Raw genomic sequence first — 25,480 nt, forward strand, 5'->3', positions numbered from 1 at the left:
TGGCCTCCTTCTGCACTATAGGGATTCTATGGCTCTACGAACAGCCTCCGCCTGTGTTACAGGTAACTGTGATCAGCTCTTTATGTGGGAATGAAGTTTGACATCCGGCCATATAGTATTTGCTCAGAAGATAAGCACAGTGCTACTTGAACGAAAGACAGGAAGTCACAGTAAAGGAGGTGATGCAGGCAGCCAGCGGCAGATCAACCACCCCATTAGTGGCAATGCCGCCTGACCAAGGGTGGCATCGATAGAGGGGCAGATGCTGAATCAATGCTGGAAGCATTGAACCATCCGTATGCACCGGCTGAGAGCACAGCCATGAATGGGAAAGTTGATATTTGCATAAAATATCTCTCAAACAACGAGGCTATAAAAGCAGGGATGAAATGCTGGAACTGTGTACATAAGAACATAAGAACTAGGAGCAGGAGTAGGCCATCTGGCCCCTCGAGTCTGCTCTGCCATTCAATGAGATCATGGCTGATCTTTGTGGACTCAGCTCCACTCTCCGGCCCGTACACCATATCCCCAAATCCCTTTATTCTTTAGAAAGGCATCTATCTTTTTCTTAAAAACGTTTAAAGAAGGAGCCTCAACTGCTTCACTGGGCAAGGAATTCCAGAGATTCACAACCCTTTGGGTGAAGAAGTTCCTCCTACACTCCGTCCTAAATCTACCTCCCCTTATTTTGAGGCTATGCCCCCTAGTTCTGCTTTCCCCGACCAGTGGAAACAATCTGCCCGCATCTATCCTATCTATTCCCTTCATAATTTTATATGTCTCAATAAGATCCCCCCGCATCCTTCTAAACTCCAATGAGTACAGTCCCAGTCTACTCAACCTCTCGTCATAATCTAATCCCCTCAACTCTGGGATCAACCTAGTGAATCTCCTCTGCACTCCCTCAGTGCCAATATGTCCTTTCTCAGGTAAGGAGACCAAAACTGAACACACTACTCCAGGGTCGGCCTCACCAACACCCTATACAATTGCAGCATAACCTCACTCTCGCAATGAAAGACAAAACTCGATTTGCCTTCTTAATCACCTGTTGCACCTGCACACCAACTTTTTGCGACTCGTGCACCAGCACACCCAGGTCCCTCTGCACAGCAGCATGTTTTAACATCTTACCGCTTAAATAATAATCCATTCTGCTGTTATTCCTCCCAAAATGGATAGCCTCACACTTGGCAACATTGAATTCCATCTGCCAGACCCTAGCCCATTCACCTAACCTATCCAAATCCTTCTGCAGACTTCCGGTATCCTCTGACCTTTTTGCTTTACCACTCATCTTAGTGCAAACTTTGACACATTGCACTTGGTCCCCAACTCCAAATCGTCTATGTAAATTGTGAACAACTGCGGGCCCAACACTGATCCTTGAGGGACCCCATTAGTTACAGGTTGCCAACCAGAGAAACACCCATTTATCCCCACTCTCTGCTTTCTGTTAGTTAACCAATCCTCTATCCATGCTACTACTTTACCCTTGGTGCCATGCATCTTTAATTTATGCAGCAACCTTTTGTGTGGCACCTTGTCAAAATCTTTCTGGAAATCCAGATATACCACATCCATTGGCTCCCCGTTATCTACTGCACTGGTAACGTCCTCAAAAAATTCTACCAAATTAGTCAGACACGATCTACCCTTTGTGAACCCATGCTGCGTCTGCCCAATGGGACAATTTCTCTCCAGGTGCCCCGCTATTTCCTCCTTAATGATAGATTCCAGCATTTTCCCTACAACCAAAGTTAAGCTTACCGGCCTATAATTACCCGCTTTCTGCCGACCTCCTTTTTTAAACAGTGGTGTCAGGTTTGCTACTTTCCAATCCTCTGGGACCACCCCAGAGTCTAGTGAATTTTGATAAATTATCACTTGTGCGTTTACAATTTCCCTAGCCATCTCTTTTAACACTCTGGGATGCATCCCATCAGGGCCAGGAGACTTGTCTACCTTTAGCCCCATTAGCTTGCCCAATACTGCCTCCTTAGTGATTACAATCATCTCAAGGTCCTCACCTATCATATCTTTATTTCCATCAGTCACTGGCATGTTATTTGTGTCCTCCACTGTGAAGACTGACCCAAAAAACCTGTTCAGCTCCTCAGCCATTTCCCCGTCTCCTATTATTAAATCTCCCTTCTCATCTTCCAAAGGACCAATATTTACCTTAGCCACTCTTTTTTGTCTTATATATTTGTGGAAGCTTTTACTATCTGCTTTTATGTTCTGAGCCAGTTTACTTTCATAGTCTACCTTACTCTTCTTTATGGCTTTTTTAGTAGCTTTCTGTTGTCCCCTAAAGACTTCCCAGTCCTCTAGTCTCCCACTAATTTTTGCCACTTTGTATGTTTTTTCCTTCAATTTGATACTCTCCCTCACCTCCTTAGATATCCACGGGCGATTTTTCCCCTTTCTACCGTCTTTCTTTTTTGTCGGTATGAACCTTTTCTGAACACTGTGAAAGATCGCTCGGAAGGTTCTCCACTGTTCCTCAACTGCTTCACCATGAAGTCTTTGCTCCCAGTCTACCTTAGCTAGTTCTTCTCTCATCCCATTGTAATCGCCTTTGTTTAAGCACAAAACACTAGTGTTTGATTTTACCTTGTCATCCTCCAACTGTATTTTAAATTCCACCATATTGTGGTCGCTCCTTCCAAGAGGATCCAGAACTATGAGATCATTAATCAATCCTGCCTCATTACACAGGACCAGATCTAGGACTGCTTGTTCCATTGTAGGTTCCATTACATACTGTTCCAGGAAATTATCCCGGGCACATTCTATAAACTCCTCCTCAAGGCTGCCTTTACCAACCTGGTTAAACCAATCGATATGCAGATTAAAATCTCCCATGATAACCGCTGTACCATTTCTACATGCATCCGTTATTTCTTTGCTTATTGCCTGCCCTACCATCCTGTTACTATTTGGTGGCCTATAGACTACTCCTATCAGTGACCTTTTCGCCTTACTATTCCTGATTTCCACCCAAATTGATTCAACCTTGTCCTCCATAGCACCAATATCATCCCTTACTATTGCCCGGATGCCATCCTTAAACAACAAAGCTGGTTCGGACACAGCTGGAGTTTGGAGCACAGTTCTGGTTACCAAATTACAGGAAGGACATTCGGGCTGGATTCTCCATCGCCGGGATCCTCTGCTTCGCCGGCAGCAGAGCCAGAAGAAAATGGAGTGGAGGTACTAAATAAATACTTTGCATCAGTATTCACCAAAGAGAAGGAATTGGTAGACGTTGAGTCTGGAGAAGGGGGTGTAGATAGCCTGGGTCACATTGTGATCCAAAAAGACGAGGTGTTGGGTGTCTTAAAAATATTAAGGTAGATAAGTCCCCAGGGCCTGATGGGATCTACCCCAGAATACTGAAGGAGGCTGGAGAGGAAATTGCTGAGGCCTTGACAGAAATCTTTGGATCCTCACTGTCTTCAGGGGATGTCCCGGAGGACTGGAGAATAGTCAATGTTGTTCCTCTGTTTAAGAAGGGTAGCAAGGATAATCCAGGGAACTACAGGCCGGTGAGCCTTACTTCAGTGGTAGGGAAATTACTGGAGAGAATTCTTCGGGACAGGATCTACTCCCATTTGGAAGCAAATGGACGTGTTAGTGAGAGGCAGCATGGTTTTGTGAAGGGGAGGTCGTGTCTCACTAACTTGATAGAGTTTTTCGAGGAGGTCACTAAGATGATTGATGCAGGTAGGGCAGTGGATGTTGTCTATATGGACTACAGTAAGGCCTTTGACAAGGTCCCTCATGGTAGACTAGTACAAAAGGTGAATTCACACAGGATCAGGGATGAGCTGGCAAGGTGGATACAGAACTGGCTAGGTCATAGAAGGCAGAGAGTAGCAATGGAAGGATGCTTTTCTAATTGGAGGGCTGTGACCAGTGGTGTTCCACAGGGATCAGTGCTGGGACCTTTGCTGTTTGTAGTATATATAAATGTTTTGGAGGAAAATGTAACTGGTCTGATTAGTAAGTTTGCAGACGACACAAAGGTTGGTGGAATTGCGGATAGCGATGAGGACTGTCGGAGGATACAGCAGGATTTAGATTGTCTGGAGACTTGGGCGGAGAGATGGCAGATGGAGTTTAATCCGGACAAATGTGAGGTAATGCATTTTGGAAGGTCTAATGCAGGTAGGGAACATACAGTGAATGGTAGAACCCTCAAGAGTATTGAAATTCAAAGAGATCTAGGAGTACGGAGTACAGGTCCACAGGTCATTGAAAGGGGCAACACAGGTGGAGAAGGTAATCAAGAAGGCATACGGCATGCTTGCCTTCATTGGCCGGGGCATTGAGTATAAGAATTGGCAAGTCATGTTGCAGCTGTATAGAACCTTAGTTAGGCCACACTTGGAGTATAGTGTTCAATTCTGGTCGCCACACTACCAGAAGGATGTGGAGGCTTTAGAGAGGGTGCAGAAGAGATTTACCAGAATGTTGCCTGGTATGGAGGGCATTAGCTATGAGGAGCGGTTAAATAAACTCGGTTTGTTCTCACTGGAACGACAGGGGTTGAGGGGAGACCTGATAGAGGTCTACAAAATTATGAGGCGCATAGATAGAGTGGATAGTCAGAGGCTTTTCCCCAGGGTAGAGGGGTCAATTACTATGGGGCATAGGTTTAAGGTGCGAGGGGCAAAGTTTGGAGGAGATGTACGAGGGAAGTTTTTTTACACAGAGGGTAGTGAGTGCCTGGAACCCGCTGCCGAAGGAGGTGGTGGAGGCAGGATGCTGCCTGGACTGGAGGGCATGTCTTACGAAGAAAGGTTGAGGGAGCTAGGGCTTTTCTCACTGGAGCGAAGAAGGCAGAGAGGTGACTTGATAGAGGTGTACAATGTGATGAGAGGCATGGATAGAGTGGATAGCCAGAGACTTTTCCCCAGGGTGGAAATGGCTGTCACGAGGGGACATAATTTTAAGGTGATTGGAGGAAGGTATAGGGGAGATGTCAGAGGTTCTTTACACAGAGAGTGGTGGGTGTGTGGAATGCACGGCCAGCAGAGGGGGTGGAGTCAGAATCATTCGGGACATTTAAGCGACTCTTGGACAGGCACATGGACAGCAGTAAATTGAAGGGGTGGAGGTTAGGTTGATCTTAGATTAGGATAAGTGGCCGGCACAACATCGTGGGCCGAAGGGCCTGTACTGTGCAGGACTGTTGTATGTTCTAATAGTGACATTTGAGGGCGTCTTGACAAATACATGAATAGGATGGGAATAGAAGGATACGGACCCAGGAAGTGTAGAAGATTGTAGTTTAGTCGGGCAGTATGGTCGGCACGGGCTTGGAGGGCCGAAGGGCCTGTTCCTGTGCTGTACTTTATTTTGTTCTTTGTTCTGGTGAAAGGTTATCAATTGAAAACATTAACCCGGTTTCCCCATCCACATGTGCTCCACACAGGCTGAGGTGCCACAGCGGACACTCAGTCCATTTCAGATTTCCACCTTTGGCAATCTTTTGCTTTTATTTTGGCACAAAACTATCTCGAGGGCCGAATAGCCTCCGCCCACAGACAGCCGGCTCCGTTCCTGCGCTCTGCCCGCTGGTCTCAGCCCGGGGCGATGGTGTGGAGTGGAACGGAGCAGGAGTCGGCCATCTGGCCCCTCGAGCCTGCTCCACCATTCACTGAGATCGCCAGTGAGGATCAGAACCTTTTAATGAGGGGAGGGGGCTCGATGAGGGCTGGGTTCCCATATCTGGTGGTCCCGGTCGGAAACGTGTATTAATTTTAAGAAGTCGAGCCCTTTAACACTCACTGTCCAACTTTAGTTGTGATTGCTGCCTGTCAGTGTCCAGCGAGGGTCAGTGTCCAGTGAGGGTCAGTGTCCAGTGAGGGTCAGTTTCCAGTGAGGGCCAGTGCCCAGCGACGGTCAGTGTCCAGTGAGGGTCAGAGCCCAGGGACGGTCAGAGCGCAGTGAGGGTCGTGTCCAGTGAGGGTCAGTGTCCAGTGAGGGTCAGTGTCCAGCGAGGGTCAGAGCCCAGTGAGGGTCAGAGCCCAGCGACGGTCAGAGCACAGTGAGGGTCAGTGTCCAGTGAGGGTCATGTCCAGTGAGGGTCAATGTCCAGTGAGGGTCAATGTCCAGCGAGGGTCAGTGTCCAGCGAGGGTCAGTGTCCAGCGAGGGTCAGTGTCCAGTGAGGGTCAGAGCCCAGTGAGGGTCAGTGTCCAGTGAGGGTCAGAGCCCAGTGAGGGTCAGTGCCCAGTGAGGGTCAGTGTCCAATGAGGGTCAGAGCCCAGTGAGGGTCAGTGTCCAGTGAGGGTCAGTCCCCAGTGAGGGTCAGTCCCCAGTGAGGGTCAGTGTCCAGCAAGGGTCAGTGTCCAGTGAGGGTCAGAGCCCAGTGAGGGTCAGTGCGCAGTGAGGGTCAGTGCCCAGTGAGGGTCAGTGCCCAGTAAGGGTCAGTGTCCAGTGAGGGTCAGTGTCCAGTGAGGGTCAGTCCCCAGTGAGGGCCAGAGCCCACTGAGGGTCAGTGTCCAGTGAGGGTCAGTGTCCAGTGAGGGTCAGTGTCCAGTGAGGGTCAGTGTCCAGTGAGGGTCAGTGTCCAGTGAGGGTCAGTGTCCAGTGAGGGTCAGTGTCCAGTGAGGGTCAGAGCCCAGTGAGGGTCAGAGTCCAGTGAGGGTCAGTGTCCAGTGAGGGTCAGTGTTCAGTGAGGGTCAGAGCCCAGTGAGGGTCAGAGCCCAGTGAGGGTCAGTGTCCAGTGAGGGTCAGTGTCCAGTGAGGGTCAGTGTTCAGTGAGGGTGAGAGCCCAGTGAGGGTCAGAGCCCAGTGAGGGTCAGTGTCCAGTGAGGGCCAGTGTCCAGTGAGGGTCAGTGTCCAGTGAGGGTCAGAGCCGAGTCAGGGTCAGTGTCCAGTGAGGGTCACTGTCCAGCGAGGGTCAGTGTCCAGTGAGGGTCAGTGTCCAGTGAGGGTCAGTGTCCAGTGAGGGTCAGCATCCAGTGTGGGTCAGTGTCCAGTGTGGGTCAGTGTCCAGTGAGGGTCAGTGCCCAGTGAGGGTCAGAGCCCAGAGAAGGTCTGTGCCCAGCGAGGGTCAGCGTCCAGTGAGGGTCACAGCCCAGAGAAGGTCAGTGCCCGGCGATGGTCAGTGCCCAGAGAAGGTCAGTGTCCAGTGTTGGTCAGTGCCCAGAGAAGGTCAATGCCCAGTGAGGGTCAGTGCCCAGCGAGGGTCAGTGTCCAGTGTTGGTCAGTGCCCAGAGAAGGTCAGTGCCCGGCGATGGTCAATGCCCTGAGAAGGTCAATGCCCAGAGAGGGTCAGTGCCCAGAGAAGGTCAGTGCCCAGCGAGGGTCAGTGTCCAGTGAGGGTCAGTGCCCAGCGAGGGTCAGAGCCCAGAGAAGGTCAGTGACCTGCGAGGGTCAGCGTCCAGTGAGGGTCAGTGCCCAGAGAAGGTCAGTGCTCAGTGAGGGTCAATGCCCAGTGAGGGTCAGTGTCCAGTGTGGGTCAGTGCCCAGAGAAGAACAGTGCCCAGCGAGGGTCAGTGTCCAGCGAGGGTCAGAGCCCAGAGAAGGTCAGTGCCCAGCGAGGGTCAGTGTCCAGTGACGGTCAGAGCCCAGAGAAGGTCAGTGCCCAGCGACGGTCAGCGTCCAGTGAGGGTCAGTGCCCAGAGAAGGTCAGTGCCCAGTGAGGGTCAGTGCCCAGTGAGGGTCAGCGTCCAGTGAGGGTCAGCGCCCAGTGAGGGTCAGTGTCCAGTGAGGGTCAGTGACCAGTGAGGGTCAGCGCCCAGTGAGGGTCAGTGCCCAGTGAGTGTCAGTGACCAGTGAGGGGCAGTGTCCAGTGAGGGGCAGTGTCCAGTGTGGGTCAGTGTCCAGTGAGGGTCAGTGTCCAGAGAAGGTCAGAGCCCAGTGAGGGTCAGTGCCCAGTGAGGGTCAGTGTCCAGTGAGGGTCACTGTCCAACGAGGGACAGATTCCAGTGAGGGTCAGTGTCCACCGAGGGTCAGAGCCCAGTGAGTGTCAGTGTCCAGCGAGGGTCAGTGTCCAGCAAGGGTCAGTGTCCAGTGAGGATCAGTGTCCAGTGAGGGTCAGTCTCCAGTGAGGGTCCGAGCCCCAGCGAGGGTCAAAGCCCAGTGAGGGCCAGTGTCCAGTGAGGGCCAGTGTCCAGTGACGGTCAGTCCCCAGTGAGTGTCAGTGTCCAGTGAGGATCAGTGTTCCGTGAGGGTCAGAGCCCAGTGAGGGTCAGTGTCCAGTGTTGGTCAGTGCCCAGAGAAGGTCAGTGCCCGGCGATGGTCAATGCCCTGAGAAGGTCAATGCCCAGTGAGGGTCAGTGCCCAGAGAAGGTCAGTGCCCAGCGAGGGTCAGTGTCCAGTGAGGGTCAGTGCCCAGCGAGGGTCAGAGCCCAGAGAAGGTCAGTGACCTGCGAGGGTCAGCGTCCAGTGAGGGTCAGTGCCCAGAGAAGGTCAGTGCCCAGCGAGGGTCAGTGTCCAGTGACGGTCAGAGCCCAGAGAAGGTCAGTGCCCAGTGAGGGTCAGTGCCCAGTGAGGGTCAGTGTCCAGCATGGGTCAGAGCCCAGTGACGGGCAGTGTCCAGTGATGGTCTGTGTCCAGTGAGGATCAGTGTCCAGAGAATGTCAGTGCCCAGCGAGGGTCAGTGTCCAGTGAGAGTCTGTGTCCAGTGAGGGTCAGCGTCCAGTGAGGGTCAGCGCCCAGTGAGGGTCAGTGTCCAGTGAGTGTCAGTGACCAGTGAGGGGCAGTGTCCAGTGAGGGGCAGTGTCCAGTGTGGGTCAGTGTCCAGTGAGGGTCAGTGTCCAGAGAAGGTCAGAGCCCAGTGAGGGGCAGTGTCCAGTGAGGGTCAGTGCCCAGTGAGGGTCAGTGTCCAGTGAGGGTCACTGTCCAACGAGGGACAGATTCCAGTGAGGGTCAGTGTCCATCGAGGGTCAGAGCCCAGTGAGTGTCAGTGTCCAGCGAGGGTCAGTGTCCAGCAAGGGTCAGTGTCCAGTGAGGATCAGTGTCCAGTGAGGGTCAGTCTCCAGTGAGGGTCCGAGCCCCAGCGAGGGTCAAAGCCCAGTGAGGGCCAGTGTCCAGTGACGGTCAGTGTCCAGTGACGGTCAGTGTCCAGTGAGGGTCAGTCCCCAGTGAGTGTCAGTGTCCAGTGAGGATCAGTGTTCCGTGAGGGTCAGAGCCCAGTGAGGGTCAGTGTCCCGTCAGGGTCAGAGCCCAGTGAGGGTCAGTGTCCAGCGAGGGTCAGTGTCCAGCGAGGGTCAGTGTCCAGCGAGGGTCAGTGTCCAGCGAGGGTCAGTGTCCAGCGAGGGTCAGTGTCCAGTGAGGGTCAGTGTCCAGTGAGGGTCAGTGTCCAGTGAGTGTCAGAGCCGAGTCAGGGTCAGTGTCCAGTGAGGGTCACTGTCCAGCGAGGGTCAGTGTCCAGTGAGGGTTAGTGTCCAGTGAGGGTCAGTGTCCAGTGAGGGTCAGTGTCCATTGAGGTTCAGTGTCCAGTGAGGGTCAGTGTCCAGTGAGGGTCAGCGTCCAGTGAGGGTCAGTGCCCAGTGAGGGTCAGTGCCCAGTGAGGGTCAGTGCCCAGTGAGGGTCAGTGCCCAGTGAGGGTCAGTGTCAAGTGTGGTTCAGTGTCCAGTGAGGGTCAGTGCCCAGTGTGGGTCAGTGCCCAGTGAGGGTCAGAGCCCAGAGAAGGTCAGTGTCCAGCGAGGGTCAGCGTCCAGTGAGGGTCAGTGCCCAGCGACAGTCAGTGCCCAGCGAGGGTCAGCGTCCAGTGAGGGTCAGAGCCCAAAGAAGGTAAGTGCCCAGCGAGGGTCAGCGTCCAGTGAGGGTCAGTGCCCAGAGAAGGTCAGTGCCCAGCGAGGGTCAGTGTCCAGTGTGTGTCAGTGCCCAGAGAAGGTCAGTGCCCAGCGAGGGTCAGTGGTCAGTGAGGGTCAGTGCCCAGTGAGGGATAGCGCCCAGAGAAGGTCAGTGCCCAGCGAGGGTCAGCGTCCAGTGAGGGTCAGTGCCCAGAGAAGGTCAGTGCCCAGAGAAGGTCAGTGCCCAGTGAGGGTCAGAGCCCAGTGAGGGTCAGTGCCCAGTGAGGGTCAGTGTCCAGTGAGGGTCAGTGCCCAGTGAGGGTCAGTGTCCAGTGAGGGTCACTGTCCAGCGAGGGTTAGTGCCCAGCGAGGGTCAGTGTCCAGTGAGGGTCAGTGCCCAGCGAGGGTCAGTGCCCAGCGAGTGTCAGTGCCAAGCGAGGGTCAGTGCCCAGCGAGGGTCAGTGTCCAGTGAAGGTCAGAGCCCAGCGAGGGTCAGTGCCCAGCGAGGGTCAGTGCCCAGCGAGGGTCAGTGCCCAGCGAGGGTCAGTGCCCAGCGAGGGTCAGTGTCCAGTGAGGGTCAGCGTCCAGTGAGGGTCAGAGCCCAACGAGGGTCAGTGCCCAGTGAGGGTCAGAGCCCAGTGTGGGTCAGTGTCCAGGGAGGGTCAGAGCCCAGAGAAGGTAAGTGCCCAGAGAAGGTCAGTCCCCAGTGAGAGTCAGAGCCCAGTGAGGGTTAGTGTCCAGTGATCGTCAGTGTCCAGCAAGGATCAGTGCCCAGTGAGGGTCAGTGCCCAGTGAGGGTCAGTGTCCAGCGAAGGTCAGCGTCCAGTGAGGGTCAGCGTCCAGTGAGGGTCAGCATCCAGTGCGGGTCAGCGTCCAGTGAGGGTCAGTGTCCAGTGAGGGTCAGTGTCCAGTGAGGGTCAGAGCCCAGTGAGGGTCAGTGACCAGTGAGGATAAGTGTCCAGTGAGGGTCAGAGCCCAGTGAGGGTCAGTGCCCAGAGAGGGTCAGTGTCCAGTCAGGGTCAAAGCCCAATGAGGGTCAGAGCACAGTGAGGGTCAGAGCACAGTGAGGGTCAGTGTCCAGTGAGGGTCAGTGCACAGCGAGGGTCAGTGTCCAGTGAGGGTCAGTGTCCAGTGAGGGTCAGAGCCCATTGACGGTCCGAGGCCAGCGAAGGTCAGTCCAGCGAGAGTCAGTCCCCAGTGATGGTCAGAGCCCAGTGTGCGTCAGTGTCCAGTGAGGGTCAGTGTCCAGTGTGGGTCAGATCTCAGTGAGGGTCAGTGTCCAGCGAGGGTCAGTGTCCAGCGAGGGTCAGTGTCCAGCGAGGATCAGTGTCCAGCGAGGGTCAGAGCCCAGTGAGGGTCAGTGTCCAGTGAGGATCAGTGTCCAGTGAGGGTCAGAGCCCAGTGAGGGTCAGTGTCCAGTGAGGATCAGTGTCCAGTGGGGGTCAGAGTTCAGTGAGGGTCAGAGCTCATTGAGGGTAAGTGTTCAGTGAGGGTCAGTGTCCAGTGAGGGTCAGTGTCCAGTGACGGTCAGAGCCCAGCGAGGGTCAGAGCCCAGTGAGGGTCAGTGCCCAGAGAAGGTCAATGCCCAGTGAGGGTCAGTGTCCAGAGAAGGTCAGTGTCCAGTGAGGGTCAGTGCCCAGAGAAGGTCAGTGTCCAGTGAGGGTCAGCATCCAGTGAGGGTCAGCGCCCAGTGAGGGTAAGTGACCAGTGAGGGTCAGTGTCCAGTGAGGGTCAGTGTCCAGTGAGGGTCAGTGTCCAGAGAAGGTCAGAGCCCAGTGAGGGTCAGTGTCCAGTGAGGGTCAGTGCCCAGTGAGGGGCAGTGTCCAGTGAGGGGCAGTGTCCAGTGAGGGGCAGTGTCCAGTGAGGGGCAGTGTCCAGTGAGGGGCGGTGTCCAGTGAGGGGCGGTGTCCAGTGAGGGTCAGTGTCCAGAGAAGGTCAGAGCCCAGTGAGGGTCAGTGTCCAGTGAGGGTCAGTGTCCATCGAGGGTCAGAGCCCAGTGAGTGACAGTGTCCAGTGAGGGTCAGTGTCCAGCAAGAGTCAGTGTCCAGCGAGGGTCAGTGTCCAGTGAGGGTCAGTGTCCAGTGAGGGTCCGAGCCCCAGCGAGGGTCAAAGCCCAGTGAGGGTCAGTCTCCAGTGAGGGCCAGTGTCCAGTGACGGTCAGTGTCCAGTGACGGTCAGTGTCCAGTGAGTGTCAGTGTCCAGTGAGGATCAGTGTTCAGTGAGGGTCAGAGCCCAGTGAGGGTCAGTGTCCCGTGTGGGTCAGAGCCCAGTGAGGGTCAGTGTCCGGCGAGGGTCAGTGTCCAGTGAGGGTCAGTGTCCAGTGAGGGTCAGTGTCCAGCGAGGGTCAGAGCACAGTGAGGTTCAGTGTCCAGTAAGGGTCAGTCCCCAGTGAGGGTCAGTGCCCAGTGAGGGTCAGAGCCCAGAGAAGGTCAGTGCCCAGCGAGGGTCAGCGTCCAGTGAGGGTCAGTGCACAGCGACAGTCAGTGCCCAGCGAGGGTCAGCGTCCAGTGAGGGTCAGAGCCCAGAGAAGGTCAGTGCCCAGCGAGGGTCAGCATCCAGTGAGGGTCAGTGCCCAGAGAAGGTCAGTGCCCAGCGAGGGTCAGTGTCCAGTGTGGGTCAGTGCCCAGAGAAAGTCAGTGCCCAGCGAGGGTCAGTCCCCAGTGAGTGTCAGTGTCCAGTGAGGATCAGTGTTCAGTGAGGGTCAGAGCCCAGTGAGGGTCAGTGTCCCGTGTGGGTCAGAGCCCAGTGAGGGTCAGTGTCCGGCGAGGGTCAGTGTCCAGTGAGGGTCAGTGTCCAGTGAGGGTCAGTGTCCAGCGAGGGTCAGAGCACAGTGAGGTTCAGTGTCCAGTAAGGGTCAGTCCCCAGTGAGGGTCAGTGCCCAGTGAGGGTCAGAGCCCAGAGAAGGTCAGTGCCCAGCGAGGGTCAGCGTCCAGTGAGGGTCAGTGCACAGCGACAGTCAGTGCCCAGCGAGGGTCAGCGTCCAGTGAGGGTCAGAGCCCAGAGAAGGTCAGTGCCCAGCGAGGGTCAGCATCCAGTGAGGGTCAGTGCCCAGAGAAGGTCAGTGCCCAGCGAGGGTCAGTGTCCAGTGTGGGTCAGTGCCCAGAGAAAGTCAGTGCCCAGCGAGGGTCAGTGGTCAGTGTGGGTCAGTGCCCAGTGAGGGTCAGTGCCCAGTGAGGTTCAGAGCCCAGTGAGGGTCAGTGCCCAGTGAGGGTCAGCGTACAGTGAGGGTCAGTGCCCAGAGAAGGTCAGTGCCCAGTGAGGGTCAGAGCCCAGTGAGGGTCAGTGCCCAGTGAGGGTCAGTGTCCAGTGAGGGTCAGTGCCCAGTGAGGCTCAGTGTCCAGTGAGGGTCACTGTCCAGCGAGGGTTAGTGCCCAGCGAGGGTCAGTGTCCAGTGAGGGTCAGTGCCCAGCGAGGGTCAATGCCCAGCGAGGGTCAGTGTCCAGCGAGGATCAGTGCCCAGCGAGGGTCAGTGCCCAGCGAGGGTCAGTGGCCATTGAGGGTCAGCCTCCAGTGAGGGTCAGAGCCCAGTGAGGGTCAGTGTCCAGTGAGGGTCAGTGTCCAGTGAAGGTCAGAGCCCATCGAGGGTCAGTGCCCAGTGAGGGTCAGTGTCCAGTGAGGGTCAGTGTCCAGCGAGGGTCAGAGCCCAGCGAGGGTCAGTGCCCAGCGAGGGTCAGTGCCCAGCGAGGTTCAGTGTCCAGTGAGGGTCAGCGTCCAGTGAAGGTCAGAGCCCAGTGAGGGTCAGTGTCCAGTGAAGGTCAGAGCCGAGTGAGGGTCAGTGCCCAGTGAGGGTCAGAGCCCAGTGAGGTTCAGTGCCCAGGGAGGGTCAGAGCCCAGAGAAGGTCAGTGCCCTGCGAGGGTCAGCGTCCAGTGAGGGTCAGTGTCCAGTGAGGGTCAGAGCCCAGAGAAAGTCAGTCCCCAGTGAGAGTAAGAGCCCAGTGAGGGTCAGTGTCCAGTGAGGGTCAGTGTCCAGCAAGGATCAGTGCCCAGTGAGGGTCAGATCCCAGCAAAATCAGTGTCCAGTGAGGGTCAGTGTCCAGTGAGTGTCAGCGTCCAGTGAGGGTCAGTGCCCAGTGAGGGTCACTGTCCAGCGAGGGTCAGAGCCCAGTGAGGGTAAGTGTCCAATGAGGGTCAGTCCCCAGTGAGGGTCAGTGTCCAGTGAGGGTCAGTGTCCAGTGACAGTCAGAGCCCAGTTAGGGTCAAAGCCCAGTGAGGGTCAGTGTCCAGTGAGGGTCAGCGTCCAGTGAGGGTCAGCGCCCAGTGAGTGTCAGTGTCCAGAGAAGGTCAGTGCCCAGCGAGGGTCAGTGTCCAGTGAGGGTCAGCGTCCAGTGAGGGTCAGCGTCCAGTGAGGGTCAGCGCCCAGTAAGGGTCAGTGTCCAGTGAGGGTCAGTGTCCAGTGAGGGTCAGTGCCCAGTGAGGGCCAGTGCCCATCGAGGGTCAGAGCCCAGTGAGGGTCAGTGCCCAGTGAGGGTCAGTGTCCAGCAAGGGTCAGTGTCCAGCGAGGGTCAGTGTCCAGCGAGGGTCAGTGTCCAGTGAGGGTCAGTGTCCAGTGAGGGTCAGTGTCCAGTGAGGGCCAGTCCCCAGTGAGGGCCAGTGTCCAGCGAGGGTCAGTGTCCAGCGAGGGTCAGTGTCCAGTGACGGTCAGTGTCCAGTGACGGTCAGTGTCCAGTGAGGGTCAGTGTCCAGTGAGGGTCAGAGCCCAGTGAGGGTCAGTCCCCAGTGAGGGTCAGTGTCCAGTGATGATCAGTGTTCAGTGAGAGTCAGAGCCCAGTGAGGGTCAGAGCCCAGTGAGTGTCAGTGTCCAGTGAGGGTCAGTGTGCAGTGAGGGTCAGTGTCCAGTGAGGTTCAGAGCCTAGTCAGGGTCAGTGTCCAGTGAGGGTCACTGTCCAGCGAGGGTCAGAGCCCAGCGGGGGTCAGTGTCCAGTGAGGGTCAGTGTCCAGTGAGGGTCAGTGTCCAGTGAGTGTCAGCATCCAGTGTGGGTCAGTGTCCAGTGTGGGTCAGTGTCCAGTGAGGGTCAGTGCCCAGTGAGGGTCAGAGCCCAAAGAAGGTCAGTGCCCAGCGAGGGTCAGCATCCAGTGAGGGTCAGAGCCCAGAGAAGGTCAGTGCCCGGCGATGGTCAGTGCCCAGAGAAGGTCAGTGTCCAGTGTGGGTCAGTGCCCAGAGAAGGTCAATGCCCAGTGAGGGTCAGTGCCCAGCGAGGGTCAGTGTCCAGTGTTGGTCAGTGCCCAGAGAAGGTCAGTGCCCGGCGATGGTCAATGCCCTGAGAAGGTCAATGCCCAGTGAGGGTCAGTGTCCAGCAAGGGTCAGAGCACAGTGAGGGGCAGTGTCCAGTGATGGTCTGTGTCCAGTGAGGATCAGTGTCCAGAGAAGGTCAGTGCCCAGCGAGGGTCAGTGTCCAGTGAGAGTCTGTGTCCAGTGAGGGTCAGCGTCCAGTGAGGGTCAGCGCCCAGTGAGGGGCAGTGTCCAGTGAGTGTCAGTGCCCAGTGAGGGTAAGTGCCCAGTGAGGGTAAGTGACCAGTGAGGGGCAGTGTCCAGTGAGGGGCAGTGTCCAGTGAGGGTCAGTGTCCAGTGAGGGTCAGTGTCCAGAGAAGGTCAGAGCCCAGTTAGGGTCAGTGTCCAGTGAGGGTCAGTGCCCAGTGAGGGTCAGTGTCCAGTGAGGGTCAGTGCCCAGCGAGGGTCAGAGCCCAGAGAAGGTCAGTGACCAGCAAGGGTCAGCGTCCAGTGAGGGTCAGTGCCCAGAGAAGGTCAGTGCTCAGTGAGGGTTAATGCCCAGCGAGGGTCAGTGTCCAGTGAGGGTCAGAGCCCAGAGAAGGTCAGTGCCCAGCGAGGGTCAGTGTCCAGTGACGGTCAGAGCCCAGTGAAGGTCAGTGCCCAGCGAGGGTCAGCGTCCAGTGAGGGTCAGTGCCCAGAGAAGGTCAGTGCCCAGTGAGGGTCAGTGCCCAGTGAGGGTCAGTGTCCAGCATGGGTCAGAGCCCAGTGAGGGGCAGTGTCCAGTGATGGTCTGTGTCCAGTGAGGATCAGTGTCCAGAGAAGGTCAGTGCCCAGCGAGGGTCAGTGTCCAGCGAGAGTCTGTGTCCAGTGAGGATCAGTGTCCAGAGAAGGTCAGTGCCCAGCGAGGGTCAGTGTCCAGCGAGGGTCAGTGTCCAGCGAGAGTCAGTGTCCAGTGAGGGGCAGTGTCCAGTGTGGGTCAGTGTCCAGTGAGGGTCAGTGTCCAGAGAAGGTCAGAGCCCAGTGAGGGTCAGTGTCCAGTGAGGGTCAGTGCCCAGTGAGGGTCAGTGTCCAGTGAGGGTCAGTGTCCAGTGAGGGCCAGTCCCCAGTGAGGGCCAGTCCCCAGTGAGGGCCAGTCCCCAGCGAGGGTCAGTGTCCAGCGAGGGTCAGTGTCCAGCGAGGGTCAGTGTCCAGTGAGGGTCAGTGTCCAGTGACAGTCAGTGTCCAGTGACGGTCAGTGTCCAGTGAGGGTCAGTGTCCAGTGAGGGTCAGAGCCCAGTGAGGGTCAGTCCCCAGTGAGGGTCAGTGTCCAGTGAGGATCACTGTTCAGTGAGGGTCAGAGCCCAGTGAGGGCCAGTGTCCAGCGAGGGTCAGTGTCCAGTGAGGGTCAGTGTCCAGTGAGGGTCAGTGTCCAGTGAGGGTCAGTGTCCAGTGACAGTCAGTGTCCAGTGACAGTCAGTGTCCAGTGACGGTCAGTGTCCAGTGAGGGTCAGTGTCCAGTGAGGGTCAGAGCCCAGTGAGGGTCAGTCCCCAGTGAGGGTCAGTGTCCAGTGATGATCAGTGTTCAGTGAGAGTCAGAGCCCAGTGAGGGTCAGAGCCCAGTGAGTGTCAGTGTCCAGTGAGGGTCAGTGTGCAGTGAGGGTCAGTGTCCAGTGAGGTTCAGAGCCTAGTCAGGGTCAGTGTCCAGTGAGGGTCACTGTCCAGCGAGGGTCAGAGCCCAGCGGGGGTCAGTGTCCAGTGAGGGTCAGTGTCCAGTGAGGGTCAGTGTCCAGTGAGTGTCAGCATCCAGTGTGGGTCAGCGTCCAGTGTGGGTCAGTGTCCAGTGAGGGTCAGTGCCCAGTGAGGGTCAGAGCCCAAAGAAGGTCAGTGCCCAGCGAGGGTCAGCATCCAGTGAGGGTCAGAGCCCAGAGAAGGTCAGTGCCCGGCGATGGTCAGTGCCCAGAGAAGGTCAGTGTCCAGTGTGGGTCAGTGCCCAGAGAAGGTCAATGCCCAGTGAGGGTCAGTTCCCAGCGAGGGTCAGTGTCCAGTGTTGGTCAGTGCCCAGAGAAGGTCAGTGCCCGGCGATGGTCAATGCCCTGAGAAGGTCAATGCCCAGTGAGGGTCAGTGTCCAGCAAGGGTCAGAGCACAGTGAGGGGCAGTGTCCAGTGATGGTCTGTGTCCAGTGAGGATCAGTGTCCAGAGAAGGTCAGTGCCCAGCGAGGGTCAGTGTCCAGTGAGAGTCTGTGTCCAGTGAGGGTCAGCGTCCAGTGAGGGTCAGTGCCCAGTGAGGGGCAGTGTCCAGTGAGTGTCAGTGCCCAGTGAGGGTAAGTGACCAGTGAGGGGCAGTGTCCAGTGAGGGGCAGTGTCCAGTGAGGGTCAGTGTCCAGTGAGGGTCAGTGTCCAGAGAAGGTCAGAGCCCAGTTAGGGTCAGTGTCCAGTGAGGGTCAGTGCCCAGTGAGGGTCAGTGTCCAGTGAGGGTCAGTGCCCAGCGAGGGTCAGAGCCCAGAGAAGGTCAGTGACCAGCAAGGGTCAGCGTCCAGTGAGGGTCAGTGCCCAGAGAAGGTCAGTGCTCAGTGAGGGTTAATGCCCAGCGAGGGTCAGTGTCCAGTGAGGGTCAGAGCCCAGAGAAGGTCAGTGCCCAGCGAGGGTCAGTGTCCAGTGACGGTCAGAGCCCAGTGAAGGTCAGTGCCCAGCGAGGGTCAGCGTCCAGTGAGGGTCAGTGCCCAGAGAAGGTCAGTGCCCAGTGAGGGTCAGTGCCCAGTGAGGGTCAGTGTCCAGCATGGGTCAGAGCCCAGTGAGGGGCAGTGTCCAGTGATGGTCTGTGTCCAGTGAGGATCAGTGTCCAGAGAAGGTCAGTGCCCAGCGAGGGTCAGTGTCCAGTGAGAGTCTGTGTCCAGTGAGGATCAGTGTCCAGAGAAGGTCAGTGCCCAGCGAGGGTCAGTGTCCAGCGAGAGTCAGTGTCCTGTGAGGGGCAGTGTCCAGTGTGGGTCAGTGTCCAGTGAGGGTCAGTGTCCAGAGAAGGTCAGAGCCCAGTGAGGGTCAGTGTCCAGTGAGGGTCAGTGCCCAGTGAGGGTCAGTGTCCAGTGAGGGTCAGTGTCCAGTGAGGGTCAGTGTCCAGTGAGGGCCAGTCCCCAGTGTGGGCCAGTCCCCAGTGTGGGCCAGTGTCCAGCGAGGGTCAGTGTCCAGTGAGGGTCAGTGTCCAGTGAGGGTCAGTGTCCAGTGACAGTCAGTGTCCAGTGACGGTCAGTGTCCAGTGAGGGTCAGTGTCCAGTGAGGGTCAGAGCCCAGTGAGGGTCAGTCCCCAGTGAGGGTCAGTGTCCAGTGAGGATCACTGTTCAGTGAGGGTCAGAGCCCAGTGAGGGTCAGAGCTCAGTGAGTGTCAGTGTCCAGTGAGGGTCAGTGTCCAGTGAGGGTCAGTGTCCAGTGAGGTTCAGAGCCTAGTCAGGGTCAGTGTCCAGTGAGGGTCACTGTCCAGCGAGGGTCAGAGCCCAGCGGGGGTCAGTGTCCAGTGAGGGTCAGTGTCCAGTGAGGGTCAGTGTCCAGTGAGGGTCAGTGTCCAGTGAGGGTCAGCATCCAGTGTGGGTCAGTGTCCAGTGTGGGTCAGTGTCCAGTGAGGGTCAGTGCCCAGTGAGGGTCAGTGCCCAGCGAGGGTCAGAGCCCAGAGAAGGTCAGTGCCCGGCGATGGTCAGTGCCCAGAGAAGGTCAGTGTCCAGAGAAGGTCAGTGTCCAGTGTTGGTCAGTGCACAGAGAAGGTCAGTGCCCGGCGATGGTCAATGCCCTGAGAAGGTCAATGCCCAGTGAGGGTCAGTGTCCAGCCGGGTCAGAGCCCAGTGAGGGTCAGAGCCCAGTGAGTGTCAGTGTCCAGTGAGGGTCAGTGTGCAGTGAGGGTCAGTGTCCAGTGAGGTTCAGAGCCTAGTCAGGGTCAGTGTCCAGTGAGGGTCACTGTCCAGCGAGGGTCAGAGCCCAGCGGGGGTCAGTGTCCAGTGAGGGTCAGTGTCCAGTGAGGGTCAGTGTCCAGTGAGTGTCAGCATCCAGTGTGGGTCAGTGTCCAGTGTGGGTCAGTGTCCAGTTAGGGTCAGTGCCCAGTGAGGGTCAGAGCCCAAAGAAGGTCAGTGCCCAGCGAGGGTCAGCATCCAGTGAGGGTCAGAGCCCAGAGAAGGTCAGTGCCCGGCGATGGTCAGTGCCCAGAGAAGGTCAGTGTCCAGTGTGGGTCAGTGCCCAGAGAAGGTCAATGCCCAGTGAGGGTCAGTGCCCAGCGAGGGTCAGTGTCCAGTGTTGGTCAGTGCCCAGAGAAGGTCAGTGCCCGGCGATGGTCAATGCCCTGAGAAGGTCAATGCCCAGTGAGGGTCAGTGTCCAGCAAGGGTCAGAGCACAGTGAGGGGCAGTGTCCAGTGATGGTCTGTGCCCAGTGAGGGTCAGCGTCCAGTGAGGGTCAGTGCCCAGTGAGGGGCAGTGTCCAGTGAGTGTCAGTGCCCAGTGAGGGTAAGTGACCAGTGAGGGGCAGTGTCCAGTGAAAGGCAGTGTCCAGTGAGGGTCAGTGTCCAGTGAGGGTCAGTGTCCAGAGAAGGTCAGAGCCCAGTTAGGGTCAGTGTCCAGTGAGGGTCAGTGCCCAGCGAGGGTCAGAGCCCAGAGAAGGTCAGTGACCAGCAAGGGTCAGCGTCCAGTGAGGGACAGTGCCCAGAGAAGGTCAGTGCTCAGTGAGGGTTAATGCCCAGCGAGGGTCAGTGTCCAGTGAGGGTCAGAGCCCAGAGAAGGTCAGTGCCCAGCGAGGGTCAGTGTCCAGTGACGGTCAGAGCCCAGTGAAGGTCAGTGCCCAGCGAGGGTCAGCGTCCAGTGAGGGTCAGTGCCCAGAGAAGGTCAGTGCCCAGTGAGGGTCAGTGCCCAGTGAGGGTCAGTGTCCAGCATGGGTCAGAGCCCAGTGAGGGGCAGTGTCCAGTGATGGTCTGTGTCCAGTGAGGATCAGTGTCCAGAGAAGGTCAGTGCCCAGCGAGGGTCAGTGTCCAGTGAGAGTCTGTGTCCAGTGAGGATCAGTGTCCAGAGAAGGTCAGTGCCCAGCGAGGGTCAGTGTCCAGCGAGAGTCAGTGTCCAGTGAGGGGCAGTGTCCAGTGTGGGTCAGTGTCCAGTGAGGGTCAGTGTCCAGAGAAGGTCAGAGCCCAGTGAGGGTCAGTGTCCAGTGAGGGTCAGTGCCCAGTGAGGGTCAGTGTCCAGTGAGGGTCAGTGTCCAGTGAGGGTCAGTGTCCAGTGAGGGCCAGTCCCCAGTGTGGGCCAGTGTCCAGCGAGGGTCAGTGTCCAGCGAGGGTCAGTGTCCAGCGAGGGTCAGTGTCCAGTGAGGGTCAGTGTCCAATGACAGTCAGTGTCCAGTGACGGTCAGTGTCCAGTGAGGGTCAGTGTCCAGTGAGGGTCAGAGCCCAGTGAGGGTCAGTCCCCAGTGAGGGTCAGTGTCCAGTGAGGATCACTGTTCAGTGAGGGTCAGAGCCCAGTGAGGGTCAGAGCCCAGTGAGTGTCAGTGTCCAGTGAGGGTCAGTGTCCAGTGAGGGTCAGTGTCCAGTGAGGTTCAGAGCCTAGTCAGGGTCAGTGTCCAGTGAGGGTCACTGTCCAGCGAGGGTCAGAGCCCAGCGGGGGTCAGTGTCCAGTGAGGGTCAGTGTCCAGCATGGGTCAGAGCCCAGTGAGGGGCAGTGTCCAGTGATGGTCTGTGTCCAGTGAGGATCAGTGTCCAGAGAAGGTCAGTGCCCAGCGAGGGTCAGTGTCCAGTGTGGGTCAGTGTCCAGTGTGGGTCAGTGTCCAGTGAGGGTCAGTGCCCAGTGAGGGTCAGTGCCCAGCGAGGGTCAGAGCCCAGAGAAGGTCAGTGCCCGGCGATGGTCAGTGCCCAGAGAAGGTCAGTGTCCAGAGAAGGTCAGTGTCCAGTGTTGGTCAGTGCACAGAAAAGGTCAGTGCCCGGCGATGGTCAATGCCCTGAGAAGGTCAATGCCCAGTGAGGGTCAGTGTCCAGCAAGGGTCAGAGCACAGTGAGGGGCAGTGTCCAGTGATGGTCTGTGTCCAGTGAGGATCAGTGTCCAGAGAAGGTCAGTGCCCAGCGAGGGTCAGTGTCCAGTGAGAGTCTGTATCCAGTGAGAGTCTGTGTCCAGTGAGGGTCAGCGTCCAGTGAGGGTCAGCGTCCAGTGAGGGTGAGTGCCCAGTGAGGGGCAGTGTCCAGTGAGTGTCAGTGCCCAGTGAGGGTAAGTGACCAGTGAGGGGCAGTGTCCAGTGAGGGGCAGTGTCCAGTGAGGGGCAGTGTCCAGTGAGGGTCAGTGTCCAGTGAGGGGCAGTGTCCAGAGAAGGTCAGAGCCCAGTGAGGGTCAGTGTCCAGTGAGGGTCAGTGCCCAGTGAGGGTCAGTGTCCAGTGAGGGTCAGTGCCCAGCGAGGGTCAGAGCCCAGAGAAGGTCAGTGACCAGCGAGGGTCAGCGTCCAGTGAGGGTCAGTGCCCAGAGAAGGTCAGTGCTCAGTGAGGGTCAATGCCCAGCGAGGGTCAGTGTCCAGTGAGGGTCAGAGCCCAGAGAAGGTCAGTGCCCAGCGAGGGTCAGTGCCCAGCGACGGTCAGAGCCCAGTGAAGGTCAGTGCCCAGCGAGGGTCAGCGTCCAGTGAGGGTCAGTGCCCAGAGAAGGTCAGTGCCCAGTGAGGGTCAGTGCCCAGTGAGGGTCATTGTCCAGCATGGGTCAGAGCCCAGTGAGGGGCAGTGTCCAGTGATGGTCTGTGTCCAGTGAGGATCAGTGTCCAGAGAAGGTCAGTGCCCAGCGAGGGTCAGTGTCCAGTGAGAGTCTGTGTCCAGTGAGGATCAGTGTCCAGAGAAGGTCAGTGCCCAGCGAGGGTCAGTGTCCAGTGAGAGTCAGTGTCCAGTGAGGGGCAGTGTCCAGCGTGGGTCAGTGTCCAGTGAGGGTCAGTGTCCAGAGAAGGTCAGAGCCCAGTGAGGGTCAGTGTCCAGTGAGGGTCAGTGCCCAGTGAGGGTCACTGTCCAACGAGGGACAGATTCCAGTGAGGGTCAGTGTCCATCGAGGGTCAGAGCCCAGTGAGTGTCAGTGTCCAGCAAGGGTCAGTGTCCAGTGAGGATCAGTGTCCAGTGAGGGTCAGTCTCCAGTGAGGGTCCGAGCCCCAGCGAGGGTCAAAGCCCAATGAGAGCCAGTGTCCAGTGACGGTCAGTGTCCAGTGAGGGTCAGTCCCCAGTGAGTGTCAGTGTCCAGTGAGGATCAGTGTTCCGTGAGGGTCAGAGCCCAGTGAGGGTCAGTGTCCCATCAGGGTCAGAGCCCAGTGAGGGTCAGTGTCCAGCGAGGGTCAGTGTCCAGTGAGGGTCAGTGTCCAGTGAGGGTCAGTGTCCAGTGAGTGTCAGAGCCGAGTCAGGGTCAGTGTCCAGTGAGGGTCACTGTCCAGCGAGGGTCAGAGCCCAGTGAGGTTCAGTGTCCAGTGAGGGTCAGTCCCCAGTGAGGGTCAGTGTCCAGTGAGGGTCAGAGCCCAGTGAGGGTCAGTCTCCAGTGAGGGTTAGTGTCCAGTGAGGGTCAGCGTCCAGTGAGGGTCAGTGCCCAGTGAGGGTCAGTGCCCAGTGTGGGTCAGTGTCCAGTGAGGGTCAGTGCCCAGTGTGGGTCAGTGCCCAGTGAGGGTCAGAGCCCAGAGAAGGTCAGTGCCCAGCGAGGGTCAGCGTCCACTGAGGGTCAGTGCCCAGCGACAGTCAGTGCCCAGCGAGGGTCAGCGTCCAGTGATGGTCAGAGCCCAGTGAAGGTAAGTGCCCAGCGAGGGTCAGCGTCCAGTGAGGGTCAGTGCCCACAGAAGGTCAGTGCCCAGCGAGGGTCAGTGTCCAGTGTGGGTCAGTGCCCAGAGAGGGTCAGCGTCCAGTGAGGGTCAGTGCCCAGAGAAGGTCAGTGCCCAGCGAGGGTCAGTGTCCAGTGTGGGTCAGTGCCCAGAGAAGGTCAGTGCCCATCGAGGGTCAGTGGTCAGTGAGGGTCAGTGCCCAGTGAGGGTTAGCGCCCAGAGAAGGTCAGTGCCCAGCGAGGGTCAATGTCCAGTGAGGGTCAGTGCCCAGAGAAGGTCAGTGCCCAGAGAAGGTCAGTGCCCAGTGAGGGTCAGAGCCCAGTGAGGGTCAGTGCCCAGTGAGGGTCAGTGTCCAGTGAGGGTCAGTGCCCAGTGAGGGTCAGTGTCCAGTGAGGGTCACTGTCCAGCGAGGGTTAGTGCCCAGCGAGGGTCAGTGTCCAGTGAGGGTCAGTGCCCAGCGAGGGTCAGTGCCAAGCGAGCGTCAGTGTCCAGTGAGGGTCAGTGTCCAGTGAGGGTCAGTGTCCAGAGAAGGTCAGAGCCCAGTGAGGGTCAGTGTCCAGTGAGTGTCAGTGTCCAGTGAGGGTCAGTGTCCAGCAAGGGTCAGTGTCCAGTGAGGATCAGTGTCCAGTGAGCGTCAGTCTCCAGTGAGGGTCCGAGCCCCAGCGAGAGTCAAAGCCCAGTGAGGGCCAGTGTCCAGTGAGGGCCAAAGACCAGTGACGGTAAGTGTCCAGTGAGGGTCAGTCCCCAGTCAGTGTCAGTGTCCAGTGAGGATCAGTGTTCCGTGAGGGTCAGAGCCCAGTGAGGGTCAGTGTCCCATCAGGGTCAGAGCCCAGTGAGGGTCAGTGTCCAACGAGGGTCAGTGTCCAGTGAGGGTCAGTGTCCAGTGAGGGTCAGTGTCCAGTGAGTGTCAGAGCCGAGTCAGGGTCAGTGTCCAGTGAGTGTCACTGTCCACCGAGGGTCAGAGCCCAGTGAGGTTCAGTGTCCAGTGAGGGTCAGTCCCCAGTGAGGGTCAGTGTCCAGTGAGGGTCAGAGCCCAGTGAGGGTCAGTGTCCAGTGAGGGTTAGTGTCCAGTGAGGGTCAGTGTCCAGTGAGGGTCAGCGTCCAGTGAGGGTCAGTGTCCAGTGTGGGTCAGTGTCCAGTGTGGGTCAGTGTCCAGTGAGGGTCAGTGCCCAGTGTGGGTCAGTGCCCAGTGAGGGTCAGAGCCCAGAGTGGGTCAGTGCCCAGTGAGGGTCAGAGCCCAGAGAAGGTCAGTGCCCAGCGAGGGTCAGCGTCCAGTGAGGGTCAGTGCCCAGAGACAGTCAGTGCCCAGCGAGGGTCAGCGTTCAGTGAGGGTCAGAGCCCAGAGAAGGTAAGTGCCCAGCGAGGGTCAGCGTCCAGTGAGGGTCAGTGCCCAGAGAAGGTCAGTGCCGAGCGAGGGTCAGTGTCCAGTGTGGGTCAGTGCCCAGAGAAGGTTAGTGCCCATCGAGGGTCAGTGGTCAGTGAGGGTCAGTGCCCAGTGATGGTTAGCGCCCAGAGAAGGTCAGTGCCCAGCGAGGGTCAGCGTCCAGAGAAGGTCAGTGCCCAGAGAAGGTCAGTGCCCAGTGAGGGTCAGAGCCCAGTGAGGGTCAGTGCCCAGTGAGGGTCAGTGCCCAGTGAGGGTCAGTGTCCAGTGAGGGTCAGTGTCCAGTGAGGGTTAGTGCCCAGCGAGGGTCAGTGTCCAGTGAGGGTCAGTGCCCAGCGAGGGTCAGTGCCAAGCGAGGGTCAGTGTCCAGTGAGGGTCAGTGTCAAGTGAAGGTCAGTGCCCAGCGAGGGTCAGTGCCCAGCGAGGGTCAGTGCCCAGTGAGGGTCAGCGTCCAGTGAGGGTCAGAGCCCAGCGAGGGTCAGTGCCCAGTGAGGGTCAGAGCCCAGTGAGGGTCAGTCTCCAGTGAGGGTCAGTGTCCAGTGAAGGTCAGAGCCGAGTGAGGGTCAGTGCCCAGTGTGGGTCAGAGCCCAGAGAAGGTCAGTGCCCAGCGAGGGTCAGCCTCCAGTGAGGGTCAGTGTCCAGTGAGGGTCAGTGTCCAGTGAGGGTCAGAGCCCAGTGAGGGTCAGTGCCCAGAGAGGGTCAGTGTCCAGTGAGGGTCAGTGTCCAGTGAGGGTCAGAGCTCAGTGAGGGTCAGTGTCCAGTGAGGTTCAGTGACCAGCGAGGGTCAGTGTCCAGTGAGGCTCAGTGTCCAGTGAGGGTCAGAGCTCAGTGAGGGTCAGTGACCTGTGAGGGCCAGAGCCCGGTGAGGGTCAGTGTGCAGTGAGGGTCAAAGCCCAATGAGGGTCAGTGCACAGCGAGGGTCAGTGTCCAGTGAGGGTCAGTGTCCAGTGAGGGTCAGAGCCCATTGACGGTCCGAGGCCAGCGAAGGTCAGTCCAGCGAGGGTCAGTCCCCAGTGATGGTCAGAGCCCAGTGAGGGTCAGTGTCCTGTGAGGGTCAGTGTCCAGTGAGGGTCAGAGCCCAGTGAGGGTCAGTGTCCAGTGAGGGTCAGTGCCCAGCGAGGGTCAGAGCTCAGTGAGGGTCAGAGCCCAGCGAGGGTCAGAGCCCAGTGAGGGTCAGTGTCCAGCGAGGGTCAGTTTCCAGTGAGGGTCAGTGTCCAGCGACGGTCAGTGTGCAGTGAGGGTCAGTGTCCTGTGAGGGCCAGAGCCCAGTGAGGGTCAGTGTCCAGTGAAGGTCAGTGTCCAGTGTGCGTCAGTGTCCAGTGTGGGTCAGAGCTCAGTGAGGGTCAGTGTCCGGTGAGGGTCAGTGTCCAGTGAGTG

This window comes from Scyliorhinus torazame, chromosome 28, assembly GCF_047496885.1.
Source record: "Scyliorhinus torazame isolate Kashiwa2021f chromosome 28, sScyTor2.1, whole genome shotgun sequence".
NCBI lineage: Eukaryota > Metazoa > Chordata > Chondrichthyes > Carcharhiniformes > Scyliorhinidae > Scyliorhinus > Scyliorhinus torazame.